The sequence below is a fragment of the Carlito syrichta genome, unplaced genomic scaffold (assembly GCF_000164805.1).
Source record: "Carlito syrichta isolate Samal-C Ts95f unplaced genomic scaffold, Tarsius_syrichta-2.0.1 Scaffold313376, whole genome shotgun sequence".
Taxonomy (NCBI): Eukaryota; Metazoa; Chordata; class Mammalia; order Primates; family Tarsiidae; genus Carlito; species Carlito syrichta.
Genome location: NW_007257472.1, coordinates 63,540 through 76,483, shown reverse-complemented (window position 1 = coordinate 76,483; position 12,944 = coordinate 63,540).

The following is a 12,944-nucleotide window of genomic DNA, read 5'->3' as shown; positions in this document are numbered from 1 at the left end:
ACCCAACTGCTAAGGCATCCGTCTTTCCGTCTACCCACCCACCGACCCATCTACCGACTCATCCATTCATCCGTCATCCACCCCCCTGACCCGCCTACTTACCCCCCACCTCAGCATTCACCCGCCCATCTACCCGCCCAACAACCCACCATCCACTCACTCATCCACATACCCCTCCATCCATCCGTCCAGTTCACCTCCCCGAGGGGCGGAAGGGCTTCAGGAGCCAGCAGCAGGTTTGCCGTCCCGGCCCCAGCACAGGTTGGCTGCCCTTGGTCAGGTCACTTTACCTCTCTGGCTCTCAATTTCTTCAACTCTACAATGAGGATAAAATATAGTACCCACTTCACATAGCGTTTTGTGAGGCTTTAGTGGGATGTGCACTCGTAAGAGTGTCTCACGTGTTAGCTGTCATTATTTCGACTGTTCTTCAATTCACTCATATGCTCGGTTTCTCTGTTCATTCAGTTCACGCTGTCATTTTCTTAGTTTATAATCCCTGCTCTAGTCCAAAGAAACAAGTTTGGTTTTCTTCCCACCCTCCCCCTCTTTTTTTTTTTTTTTAATACTTTCCCAAGCCTTTGGTTTGAGGACCGGGGCTTTCTCAACAAGCAATACTCCAAGCTGATGCTGGATGTCAGATGTTAATCGACACCAGAGGACAAGAGGGCCCTCTCAGCAAACCCTCAGCACCCTGCGCACTGGTCTTGCTCCCCGAGCAACTTGAGGCTGCTTGAGTTCCTGGGTGTCACACACACCTTTGTCCCGCCCCTTCCAATGGTCAGAGCTCCAAAGCCAGGAGGGCAAGTGGAGAAGGAGCAGTCCCGTTTCTGTGCCAGGGTTTTCGTTCTCTGATTTAATCTTCCTCATCGCCTTTTGAAGAGCAGTCCCATTTTCCAATCAGAAAACGAGGTTCAGAGAGGTAAAGTGACTTACCCAACTCACACAGCAAACGCACAGCAGAGTTGGGTTTCATAACAGAGTTCAGTGGGTTTCAAATCCAAATCCTTCCACCCACCCACCCAACTCCTACCAGCCCTCCATGCTGCCACTGGTTAGGAGCAGTGCTGAGTTGGGTTTCCTGCCCCCGCCACCCCCACCCGCCATCCACCTCACTGTCCCCGTGAGCTGAGTCTTCACAGCCCCTTGACTGCCCCGTGCCTGAAGTCCCAGCAGCAGCCGGACATCTGCAACAGTTTCAACTGGAGCGGGTGGGTGGGGAGGGTGTGTGACTCGGGCTCTCCTGGGAGAGCGAAGCCACGGAGTTCTCACTGTGGAGGAGAAGCTGACGGGAGGAGGTCTGGAGAGATTGTTCCTCGCTTCCCTTCCTCACGCTCGGCACCCAGAAGCAGTCCAGCTTGCGAGGTCCCGGCCCCAAGGAACAGAGACACAGTCTTCTGCCGACTGTAGCAAAAAGAGGCACAGCGTCCATCCCTGTCCTTGCCAGACTGGAACCTGGCCTCGGGCCCGGGCGGATCCGGACCTCTGGGAGCTTGGGAGTCACAGCCTTCTCCCAGGCCTCCTGCCTGGGGCGGCATCTCTGTGCCAACTTAATTCTGTTCGTTCCACACAAGTTTCTGGAGCCCCATCTGTGTGACAGTCCCGTGCGGCTACGGACAGTGCCTGCTCTCAGGGAGTTAACTTTATCCCTGTGCCCCTAGGATAAAGTCAGGAGACCCTGACTTACCCGCTGGGTGACCAAGAGCGGAGCTTTCTATAGGGGGCCATGGGGAGAGACACTGGGAGCACTGGGCAGAGAATCCAGGACAAGGTTGGATTCACCGTCCTCATGTAGCAGCACACCTGGGGGATGCTGGGCCAGGAGGTGGCTCCAGGACACGGAAGGAACATGACGCTGGCGAGAACGAAAAAGCTGGCTCCTTGCTCAGCCCCAGCGTGGGTCTTTCTCCCCAGTCAGTCTGCCTGGGGGGATTGTATATGGAGCCCACAACCCGATACATGGAGCCCACACCCCAAACAGCCATTGCTAGAGGAACGGGAAAATAAAGGGCGGTATATTCACACCACAAAACACTACATAAGAGTCAAAAAGACCACACTATCGTGACACGTGGCAGGAGGGACTCTCACTGGCACAACGTTGAGCCGATGTAGCCAGGTACGTGTCTACACTGCTGGCTTGTGTGACGTTCAAGAACAAATGCCCCGGGATATGGGGTGGAGGGAGGAAGAGGGGGCCCCTCGGGTGGCCTCCAGACTCAGAAGTTTCCTGATGGAGAAGCTTCAGGGACGGGCTGACCTGTGTCTTGATTTGTGTGCTGGCCACACGAGTGTCATTCTACGAAAAAAAAAAAGAAAATGTACACACCAGTGAAGGCACCTTAATGCGTATTTGTTAAATCCTCATGCAAAAAACCAAACAAACAAAAAAAAAACCTTACCCCAGCAAGCTCGAGAAGAAAGACGGCGGACGTTTCTTGCTCTTTGTCTTCCCAGCGTCCCTTTTCTGATCGAAGCGCCCCAGTTTCGTTTGGGGAATGCCTATCTCCTCCCTGCCCCGGTGGGCACAAGGAAACAGCTGCAGGGCGGACCCTTGACTCTATGCAGCTAACTGGACACTATCTCCTGGAATGTGCACTGTGGCAGAGTAAGGAAAAGGTCCCACATGGTAGGAACTGCCACATTCCAGAGGCTGGCTGTCTGCGGCTCTTGCTTGTGGTCAAGGTCAAGGTCTGCTGGCCTACCAGCCCTCCCAGTCTGCCCCTCAGCCCGGGGACCCCTCGGCCTTCCAGCCAAAACTCAGCTTGGGTCGGCCAAGCAGGTGCAGAGACCTTTGCACGTGCACCAGGCCGTGGTGCAGATGGGGACGCCTGGACGCGAGTCTCTGGGCCATCATGTCCTAAGAAATAGAATCAGTGCCCTTCCGAGGCGCCTGTCTTGGGTCTCACCCAACCTGCGTGACCTGCGTGGACCATAGCACGAGGTAGGCAGGCCTTCGTGGTCCCAAGCTTCGTGGTCACAGCACTAACTTGGTATCTCCAGTCCAGACTGTCTCGAGACTCCCGACAGACTAATTCAGAGCCCAAAGGGCAGCTCCCCTTCAAGTCCTACGGGCCCTCGGCCTTCTCCCTTGCCCCGTGCTGCTCACCTGTTTGTGTCGTGCACCTAAGCACAAGACGCCACCTCCCTCCAGCTCCAAACCAGAAACCGTCCATCATCCTTGGCACCCCCCTCCCGCCTCCGCCCACATCGGTCCTGCGCCAGCCCGTGCCTGATGCTGGCCCTGGTGCTGCTACGTCCTCCCAGGCCCGCCATTCCCTTCCCCCCATCCTCCCTGCCCTCACCTTGCTCCAACCCCATTCTCTCTCTCTTAGATCGTTGGGCATCCTCTCAGCCCAGCGCCCTGCCGTCAGCCATCCTCCCTTGCCTCTGCCAGAGTGGGCTTGGTGAAATTCTTCTCTCATCGTGTCACCTGCTGGTCTCAGTCCCATCAGTGGGCACCTCGGCTCTTTCCTGGCTTCCGGTGGTGCAGGCATCTCCAGCCTGGTGCCATCCGGCCATGCTCTGTTCTCACTGGTCCTCTTTTGGTTTCTGTCCTGTCCCTCTCTGCCGGGCAGCTCCTTGGCCTCCTGTGGACTCAGAGGGCCTTACCTGTGGAGTCCTCCCTGACCCCAGTAGAGAGCAATTCCTCCTCCCTGTTGCCCTGTACAGTTTGCGTCTCATTTGACCACAACGGATGGGTTCCAAGCTCTGGCTTCCCAGGAAGGATCTAACCTCTTGTGGAGCTTCACTTCTGGTTTTTTGTTTGTGGTTTTGTTTTTGCTCTAGCGATGGCTTTCCTAGTTCCAAGCACAGGGTAAGCACTTGACAAATATCAGCTGTTGAACGACTGCATGAACAAATGGATGTTGATATAAGCCGTATTATACTTACAGCTTAACTACCCCAGGGATCCTGGCCAAGAAGGGGCAGGGATAAGGATGCTGAGACCTACTGTGGTGGATTAAAGATGGCTGGAAATTCTTTGCTGCTCTACTCTTCAAAAGATTGGATCTGTCTTTCCACCCCTTGGATCTCGGCTACCTTTGGGCCAATAGAATGTGTGAAGGTGACATCGTATAACTTGCAGGCCCAGTCCCTGTCCTTGAGAGATCTGCAGCTTCTTCTTTGGCTCCTTGGAAGATTCTTCTTGGAACCCAGCCTCTACGTGAGAGTCCCGCTTGTCAGAGAACCGAAGCCCCAGCTGACAACCCTCCTGAGTCATCAACTGCCAGCCTGCCAGGCGGGTGAGGCCGTCCCAGACCTTCCAGCTCAGCCAGAGAGCAGTTGGGGCATCCAAGGGAGTCTCCCGGGTGCTATATGGAGCAGACGACCTGCTTGGTCCAGCCTCGTTCAACTTGCCAGCCAGGAGCGGGTACAATGGCTGCTGTTTCAGTCACTCATTTGGGGTGGATGGTTAGGCAGTGACAGGTAACAGCCATAGCGACGCTGCTGCACGCTCGTCTGCATTCTTGCATTATTTATGAAGTGCGCGACAATCCTGCAATAAAGATCCCACGACCATTTCACAGATGAGGGAGACTGAGGGTCGGGGATGAAATGACTCCCCTCATAGTTCAGAAAAAGTGACCGAGTGGGATGACGCCTGGCTTGAAGCCTGCCTGCTTTCCTTTCCCCCTCCAGCCTTGCTTTGGGACAGAGATGGCTTGAGACCTGGTGGATAGGCCTAGGGGTGAGGTTGCAGCTGGGACCCAAGAGCCACCAGGGCGGCAAGGGGAGGGGGAGAGGGTGTTTGCAGAAGACACCCCGTGACCAGCCAGCCCAAAGTGGCCCCTGCCCTGGATGGGCATGAATGCTTGGCTGCGGGCCTGGGTGTGAAATCACATTTTCCCCACCAGGCCAATGCCTGGTCTCAGCGTGCCCCTGGCCTCACACTGCCTTGCTCTCGTCGGCTTTGTCTAGGAACAGACGCTGTCAGCCGGCGAGGGAACACCCCAAGGCTTGGCCACGCTTGTCGGGAGGCATTAGCGTGAGGCTTTGAAGTGGGGACCCGCGTGCCTTGTTCAGATGCTCTGTGCTGGGGTTTGCCCAGGACCCCTTTCTTCTGGCCCCTAGGGGCGGAGGCCGGTCCAGGACCGGGGCGGAGGCTGGTCCAGGGCCAGTGCGGGCACTCGCGGGCAGCGCTGGTTTCCTCAGATGCTCTGGGACGTCCCGTCTCCTTTCAATCCCCAGAAGGGTCTTTGAGGGCTTGACATGGCGTTGGCAGGGACATGCTGCCAGGCGGTCTTTGCTGGCCCCTAGTTTCTGAGGAAACCACAAGGAAGAGGTGCTGACTGTCAAGACTCGGACCCCACTCGGAAGAAAAAAAAGGAAAAATACCAGTCATCTATTCACCTTGAGATAACCGCTATTGAGAAGAACTTCCCTCCAGGCTTTTTTCTTCTTTTTAGTTGTTAAAAAATTTATTCTATCATTATTATTTTTTGTAGAGGCGAGGTCTCACTGGGTAGTTTAGCCTAGCCTGGGTCTCCTGGTCTCCAATGATCCTCCTGCCTCAGCCTCTCAAAGTGCTTGGGATTACAGGTGTGAGCCACTTTGCCCAGCCATTGTTCTTTTCTTCCCTTTCGGCTCCCTTTCTCCCTACTCTAAAAAATTTCAGTAAAAAATTAATGTGACACATGTGCATAGTTTAGAATCAATTAGTTTTACAAGACTTGTTATGAAAACTCCCAACACTCCCAGACCCCAATTCCAGTTCTTCTCTCCCAAGGGTGTCTACTTCAACTCGTAGACTGACTATTTTGCTATTTTCTTTACTACCTCTAAACACCATACATGCATTTCAGAACGGTAATTGGTCTTTCGGTGTAGCCATCATTTATTAACTTCCCACCATGCACCATGAAAACTTAAATTTCTCTTTTCCATGCCTGAACACACACACACACACACACACACACACACACACACACACACACACACACACACACACTCTACCCCTCCTCAAAGTCTAGTTATTTTGCTATTTTGCTTAGATCATTATTGTTATTAGATGATCATACCTGTGAAGACTAGTTAGACCTGAAATGTGCAGAACATTATGAATGTTTTTTGTTTATTGCACAGCTTTTTGTTTTTCCTGATGTGAATAGTCTCCTATTCCCTCTGTTTCTGTGTCTCTGACTTTCTCTGTCCCTTACTCTCTGTTAGTTTTCAAAGTACCTATCACTGATTGTATCAGGAACTCTGCCTACAGCACATCTAAATCTCGTATCAAGATGTCATCATCAGGTATTCTGCTAGTTTCGTCAGCGTGGAGAAGTCCCTCCCAGAGCCTCCCGACTTGCTTCAGGCAAGTGCTAAAGGAAATGGATGGATATTTTTTAAGGTTCTTGATACTTTCAAATTTACGTTGATGGGAGTTGTAAAATTTGTACTCATGTATCTCTCTTTTGCACTCTCGTGACTGTTAAGTACTATTATTAGAACAAACCAACTTTTAAAAATTTTTAAAATTTATTTATTTATTTATTTATTTATTTATTTATTTATTTTTTGAGTTGGAGTCTCACTCTGTCGCCCAGACTGGAGTGCAGTGGCCGCTTCCGGCCGCCACAGCCTTGACTTGCTGGGCTCCGGCGATCCTTCTGCCTCAGCCTTCCGAGTAGCCGGAATTACAGGCGTGCGCTACCACGCCCGGCTGATTTTTTGATTTATGGTAGAGATGAGGTCTCGCTGCCCAGGCGGGTCTCGAACCCGCGGGCTCAGGTAATCCACTCACCTCAGCCTCCCAAAGGCGCGGGATGACAGGCTGAGCCACCGAGCCCGGCTAAATTTATTTTTCATTTTTAACTTCATTTTATTGTAGAGATGTGGTGTACAAGTCAGGATTAGGTTCATAAATAAACTATGTGCTGGTGAAGTTTGGGCCTCCAACCTGTCCTCACAACCCCTGGTTTAGGACCAGGTACTCCTTACGCTGCCATGTCTCCCCTCCCCCTTTTGATAGTAGACCTGAGACTCTAAGAATGCCAGAGAATGCACAAAGAAATGTGCATTGTGTCTACGTAACACAGTTAAACTCTCCAGAGATGTTAAGTAAGCTGCCAGGACGACGCAGTGTCAGTAGCAGGACCAGGGCTTGAATCATGTGCTCTTAATCACCGCCTTACACTTTCATAAGGCACTTGGCACAAGACCACCTTTTTTTTTTTTGAGTTGGGTTTTCATTCTGTCACCCAGGCTGGAGGGCAACAGCATGACCATGGTTCACTGCAGCTTAACCTTTTGGGCTCAGGCCATCTTTCTCCCTCAGCATCCCGAGTGGCTGGGACTCCAGGTGTGTGCCACCACGCCTGGTGAATTTTTTGATTTATCATGGGGATGAGATCTTGCCAAGTTGCCCAGGCTGGTCTCAAATTCCTGTGCTCGAGCAATCCTCCCATCCCAGCCTCTCAAAGTGCTGGGATTACAGGTGTGAGCTGCTGCACCTGGCTCTTTTGTCCACATGGTTCTCTTTTGCCTCAGACGACCAGTTAGCTTTCCTCCTGGGGTGTGTCGCATGTATGTTTGAACTCGCAGAGCTCTGCATAGCGCTTGGCATGGAGCAGGCACTCAGGACGTGTTGCTTAACATGAACAGAGCCCACGTAGAGATGGGGACAGAGGCTCAGAGGGGCCCATGACCTCCCCTAGATGGTTATATCACAAAGATCAGCTCCTTAGCTCCAGGACAGACCCTGGCATCATCCCGTGGGCCAGATCAGCATGCCTAAACACACTGTACCTGATGAGTCTGAGGGCCAAGGGTTTGGCCAACAAAAACTGTGAGTGTTCGGAGAACGCAGGTTGGGATTGTGGTAAAGAGAGGGCTCCTACCCGAGAAGCTGCTCCCGGCTCCCTGGAGGTAGAGGGCTCAGCGTGGATCCCAGGAAACACCCAGAAGAGGGTGGAGCTGCTCTTCTTGTTTTCCTGAGTTTTCACCTTGGCCCTCGTGATAGAGTAGCCAGATAAAATACAGGACGCCCAGATACATCTGTATCTCAAATAAACAACAGATACTTTTTAGTATGAGTATATCCCAAAGATCACCTGGACTATACTTATATTTAAAAACATTCATTACTTACCCACAAATCCAATTTACCTGGATGTTCTGTGTTTTGTTTTGTTTTGTTTTATTTTTCATCAGCATCTGGGATGTGGTGGTATGATCATGGCTACCACAGCCTCACCTTGCTAAGCTCAGGCAATCTCTGGGACCAGAGGCCAGGGCCACCACATCCGGCTAATTTTTCTGTTTGTTTGTTTATTGTAGCGATGAAGTCTTGCCATGTTACCCAGGTTGATCCTGAAGTCCCGGGCTCAGGCAATCCCCTTGCCTTGGCTTCCCAAGGTGCTGGGATTATAGGCGTGAGTCACTGTGCCCAGCTTGTTCTATGTTTTTATTTGCTAAACCTGGCAACCCCACCGGTTAAGAGCACATGATTCAAGCCCTGGTCCTGCTACTTACACTGTGTCGTCCTGGGCAGCTTACTTGACATCTCTGGAGAGGTTCAGATGCCCAGGCTGGTGAGTGGGGGCACCTCTGGGAGGGGCTGGGGGCTTAGGTTCACGTGATGCTGCTGTGACTTGGTTGAACGGTCTCGGGCAGGTTCATGGCCAAGTCCTCACCGGCCCCGAGGAGTTTGACTAGGTGTTTTGTGGACTCCCCTCCAGGCCCAAGGGTAAGGCGGACCCGGGATAGGGCCCAGGGTGTGAGCTCTGTTCCCTGACGGAACCTCAGTCCTGGGGGTGCCCTCGCGTCCGTGGTGAAGATCTGCCCTCCAGCCAGGTCTGGCTCCAGGTGCTTTTCATTCCCCCACTGCCGCTCTTACTCTCACCCATGACACTCCCCCTGCGGCCCACCCCCAACAGCAGATGGGACTCTCTGACCAGAGGAGTCAGGCCTCGCCACTCCTCCAAGAAAACCCTGCAAGGGCTTCTGCCTTGCTCAGAGAAAAGCCCTCAGAAATCCTACCGAGGGCCTCTGCCCTCTCCGGCCACCCTCCTGCCAGCTCTCTCTGCTCATGCCACCCGGGGCTCTTGCTGTTCCTCACACATGTCTCCACGCTCCCACCTTAGCTTCTCTGCCCTGGCATCCTGGGAGCCCTCCCCCTCCAGCCCTGCTCTTAGTCTCTCCATGGCCCCTTTGCTTGCAGCTTCTCTTTCGTGGCAAGCATCACGCCTGCAGTACATCCGTGTTCATCTGTTGTGGTTTTCAGTCTTCCCTGAGACCGAAAGCCCCGGAAGACAGACCTTTGTTTTATGCCCAGGCATCTATCATTTACCTGTGCGTGTCTGTGCCCCCAGAAACCAGAGCACACAGAGGACACACAGTAGGGTGCACATGTATGATGGGAGAAAGGAAGAGAGTGCTGCAGCTCAGAGAGGCATGCTAGTCCATCCAAGGCCACGTGGGCAGCAAATGCCAGAGCCGGTGCCCTTGGTCTGTCTGACCCCAAGTGAGTGCACGCTGCGGCGTTTTAACTGCCCTTGAGGACTTCCAAGTCTGACACTGGGGGAGGGAGCTTGTCCTCCTGGGCTTGTCTGCCCGTCGGTGCCGGGGGAGCCGGGCACGATGCCCTCCCGCCCTCCCAGTGGCCTCCTTTGGGTTGCCCTGCAGCTAACTGGCCCACAGCTGACCCTGACCTCCAGACAGCAAGAAAGCAGAGGGGAACAGCGGGTTTGCAGGAGGTCGGCGGGGGGCTGTCTAGACACTGACTAGCCCTGTGGACCATGCCGCTGCAGCGGCAGAGCTGGGTGAATCTGACCAGTGGGGGTGGCCTCCCCAGGGCCCGCACCCCAGGACTGAGAGGAAGGCAAGTCAGGATCTCATCAAAACCTGGTCCCCTGCCAGGCACGGTGGCTCAAGCCCATAATTCCAGTACTTTGGGAGGCCGAGGCGAGAGGATTGCCTAAGCGCAGGGGTTCGAGACCAAGTTGGGCAATGTGGTGAGACCTCATCTCTGCAATAAATCAAAAATATCGCCAGACATGGTGTGGCGTGTGCCTGTAGTTCCGGCTACTTGGAAGGCTGAGGCGGAAGGATCGCAGGAGCCCAGCAGGTCGAGGCTGCGGTGGCCGTGAGCATGACGCTGCATTCCAGCCTGGGCGACAAAGTGAGACTCCAACTCAAAACAAAACAACCTGGTCCCCTCCTTCCTTCCAAAACCCCTGGGGCGTCCCCTGAGGCACAGCAGCCTGGGACACACAGAATTCCCCATTCCTGGGGGGTCTGGAGAGACGGTGCCTGGCCTGGGCTATGACCACAATCACCTGCTGTGGTGAAACACTTCTACATTGGCTGACACAGAGCTGTCTCCATATCTATCCTAGAGTCACTGAGTGGTATTGCCAGTGGCCACTGTAGGGGGAGCAACTGACTTGGAGGGTCCCTGTGGCTACTGAGTGTGCTACGAGGTAGCCTGGCTACGAAGGGTGTGTGACTGCTCCCATTGTCAGCCCTCGTGACGTATTGTCAGTAGAGTCCAGGGCAGGCTCCGGGTCAAAGCCACATGGGAGGCTCTGGCACTTTGGTTTGAGTGCCGGCCCCCTGGGCCCCAAAGGCTCTTGGTGTCATGGGGGTATTGAATGAGAATCCCCTGTCAGACCACAGCTCAGACATGTGCACCGTCGATCTGGGACCTTGAAAGACCTCACACCAGCCACGCCCGGGGAACACGTGAAAGGAAACACGATGGGTTTTGTGAACATCCGGGAGACACTTTGCATCACCTGGTAAGCAGTTTGGTGATAGGTTTGGACTATTTGGCAAATAAGACGAAAAATATTTTAAAACTCTAGGCAGATATTTTAATGTACACAACAGCCCCTGGTGTTCAACATTCTGAGTATCACACCTGCCATGACTCAGTCTGTCTCTGGAGGTTCTGTGAGCGGTACCGGGTATGCAGTGGCGCCCAGTGAGTGCCGACCAGCAGGGCCGCAGTGGGTCAGGCAGCCCCTGCGCCAGGGTATCCCTGAGGCTTGGTGGAGACTCAGGAGGCCTCTGGGGGCCTGCAAGTGGCGTTGTGAACCCCGATTCCCAGCGCTGGGGTGTGGCAGGAAGGACCCAATCCCAATCCCTCTGTGCACAAACGGTCAACCTGAGGTCCAGACTCCTCGTCCCTCCTCTGCGTCCTGGGTGCGAGTAGGCCCAGGGCCCAGTCAAACTTCTGAGGCAGACATTCCCCTCCCTGGTCTGCTTTCTTGGTGGCTTCCTGCCGGGGCAGCCCAGCCCAATACCCACTCGAACTCGCAGCCTGGTGGGAGGCAGCTTTGGGGGTCCCACAGTCTTGGGGTGGAATCCCGAGATTCATGGGCTTGGAAAGTGATGTGACCTTTCGAGCCTCAGTTTTATCTGTCAATGAGACAAATCACTGAATCACAGCCCCAACCTCTGGGGATGGTTTTGAGGACCAGAGCTCGGACCCGGCACACAGCCAGAGCTGTGTCACGGAATGTTTGGTTCACAGGTCTGCCACCCCCGCCCTGCCCGTGTGAGTGAGTGAGGCTCTTTCCGGTGCCTTCTACCCTACGTGAGACACAGTGTCAGGCTCTGATCGGACCCCACGGGGCGCCTCCAGGGCTCTGTCACCCCCTGGGCCCCCTCCTCCCCGGCTTGTTTCACTCAGGCCTCACGGACCTCCTCCCCACAGTTCTCAAGTTCACCAGTACAGCCCCCTCCACACTCGCTGTTCCCTCTGCCCGGAAGTCCTGCCTCCTGGATCTCCCTGGGACTCATCCTTCCCACCTTCAGGCCTCTGCTGTGGCCCCCTTCCTCCTCAGAGGGACCCACCAATAGCTTTTTGGAAGTGGGGCACAGACATGGCCTGGATCACGCATGCCACCCTCCAGGGCATGGAGGAGCAGGGCGGGCGCTGAGCAAGTGTGGAGTCAGTGAGAGGCTGGCCCTCTGTGGGGAAAAAGAGGCAGCAGGTCAAGTCCAAAGGAACAGTCCTGTCGCCCGCCAGGCCTTCAGCCCAGCACTGGGCGCGTGAGAAAGCTGGCCCTGGGGCCGGGGTTTCGGGAAGGAAAGGAGAGACGCTACGTCCACATGGAGGGTGGCGGAGGAGGCTGCGGAGGTAGAAACCTCAGAGTCTCTGGGCCCGTGAAGGCTGGCGGCGGTCCCCGGGGAGGGCTGGCAGGGTGGAGGCAGCTCTGCAGACGGCACTCACAGCCCTTGTCTGCCTGTCGCTAGCTCCTGGGGGCCCACAGCCCCGGGAACACAGACCCTCAGTGTGGACATCGAGGCGTGGCAGGACGTGGGCCAGGGCTCCCGTTTGCTCTGCAGGCTGCGTCCCTCGCCCGGGACTCTGCTGCCCATCCAGGGCACTCGCCAGCAGCACCACCGCCTTCCTCAGGACTGGAGGCCCCGGGTGTTCGTGGCCAAGGGTGCTACCATCTGCGTCACTGCGGCTGGGCCCCATGCCTGATTTCCCACATGGCCCAGAGATTCGGGATCCCCGGCTCTTGGCCAAAACCCTCCTCTCCCCTTTCCACCCCCCTACCCCCGCCAGACTCAATGAGATTGGGGGTGGCAGGTTTCAAGGAGACACCGAGCCCCCTCAGAAAACAGTCTGGGGAGTGTGTCGGGCTCACTGCTGCCCGGGACACGAAGGCCTCGAGAAGGGGCCCCAGATGACACCTGTCCTTGGGCCCCAGGCAAGGGAGCAGGCGTGGGCACGCAGGGCAGAGGCCAGCCCTCGAGGCCTGAGGCCGGAGGGAGGCTGCGCGGGACTCCTTGCGGGACACCCAGGGGACGGGCCGTGTCTCTCAGGCCCCCACGGCTCTCCTGCCTCGGGGCACAGGGGACTGGAAGGGCTCCTGGGTCCAGCCCCTGTCTTGGGTCAGCGCCCTCTGCCCTTGGTCTCTGTGATGGCCATGTTCCCTGCGAAGTGACCTCCGGTGCTCACACCGCGGGCTGGCTGCCTGGTGGGCACA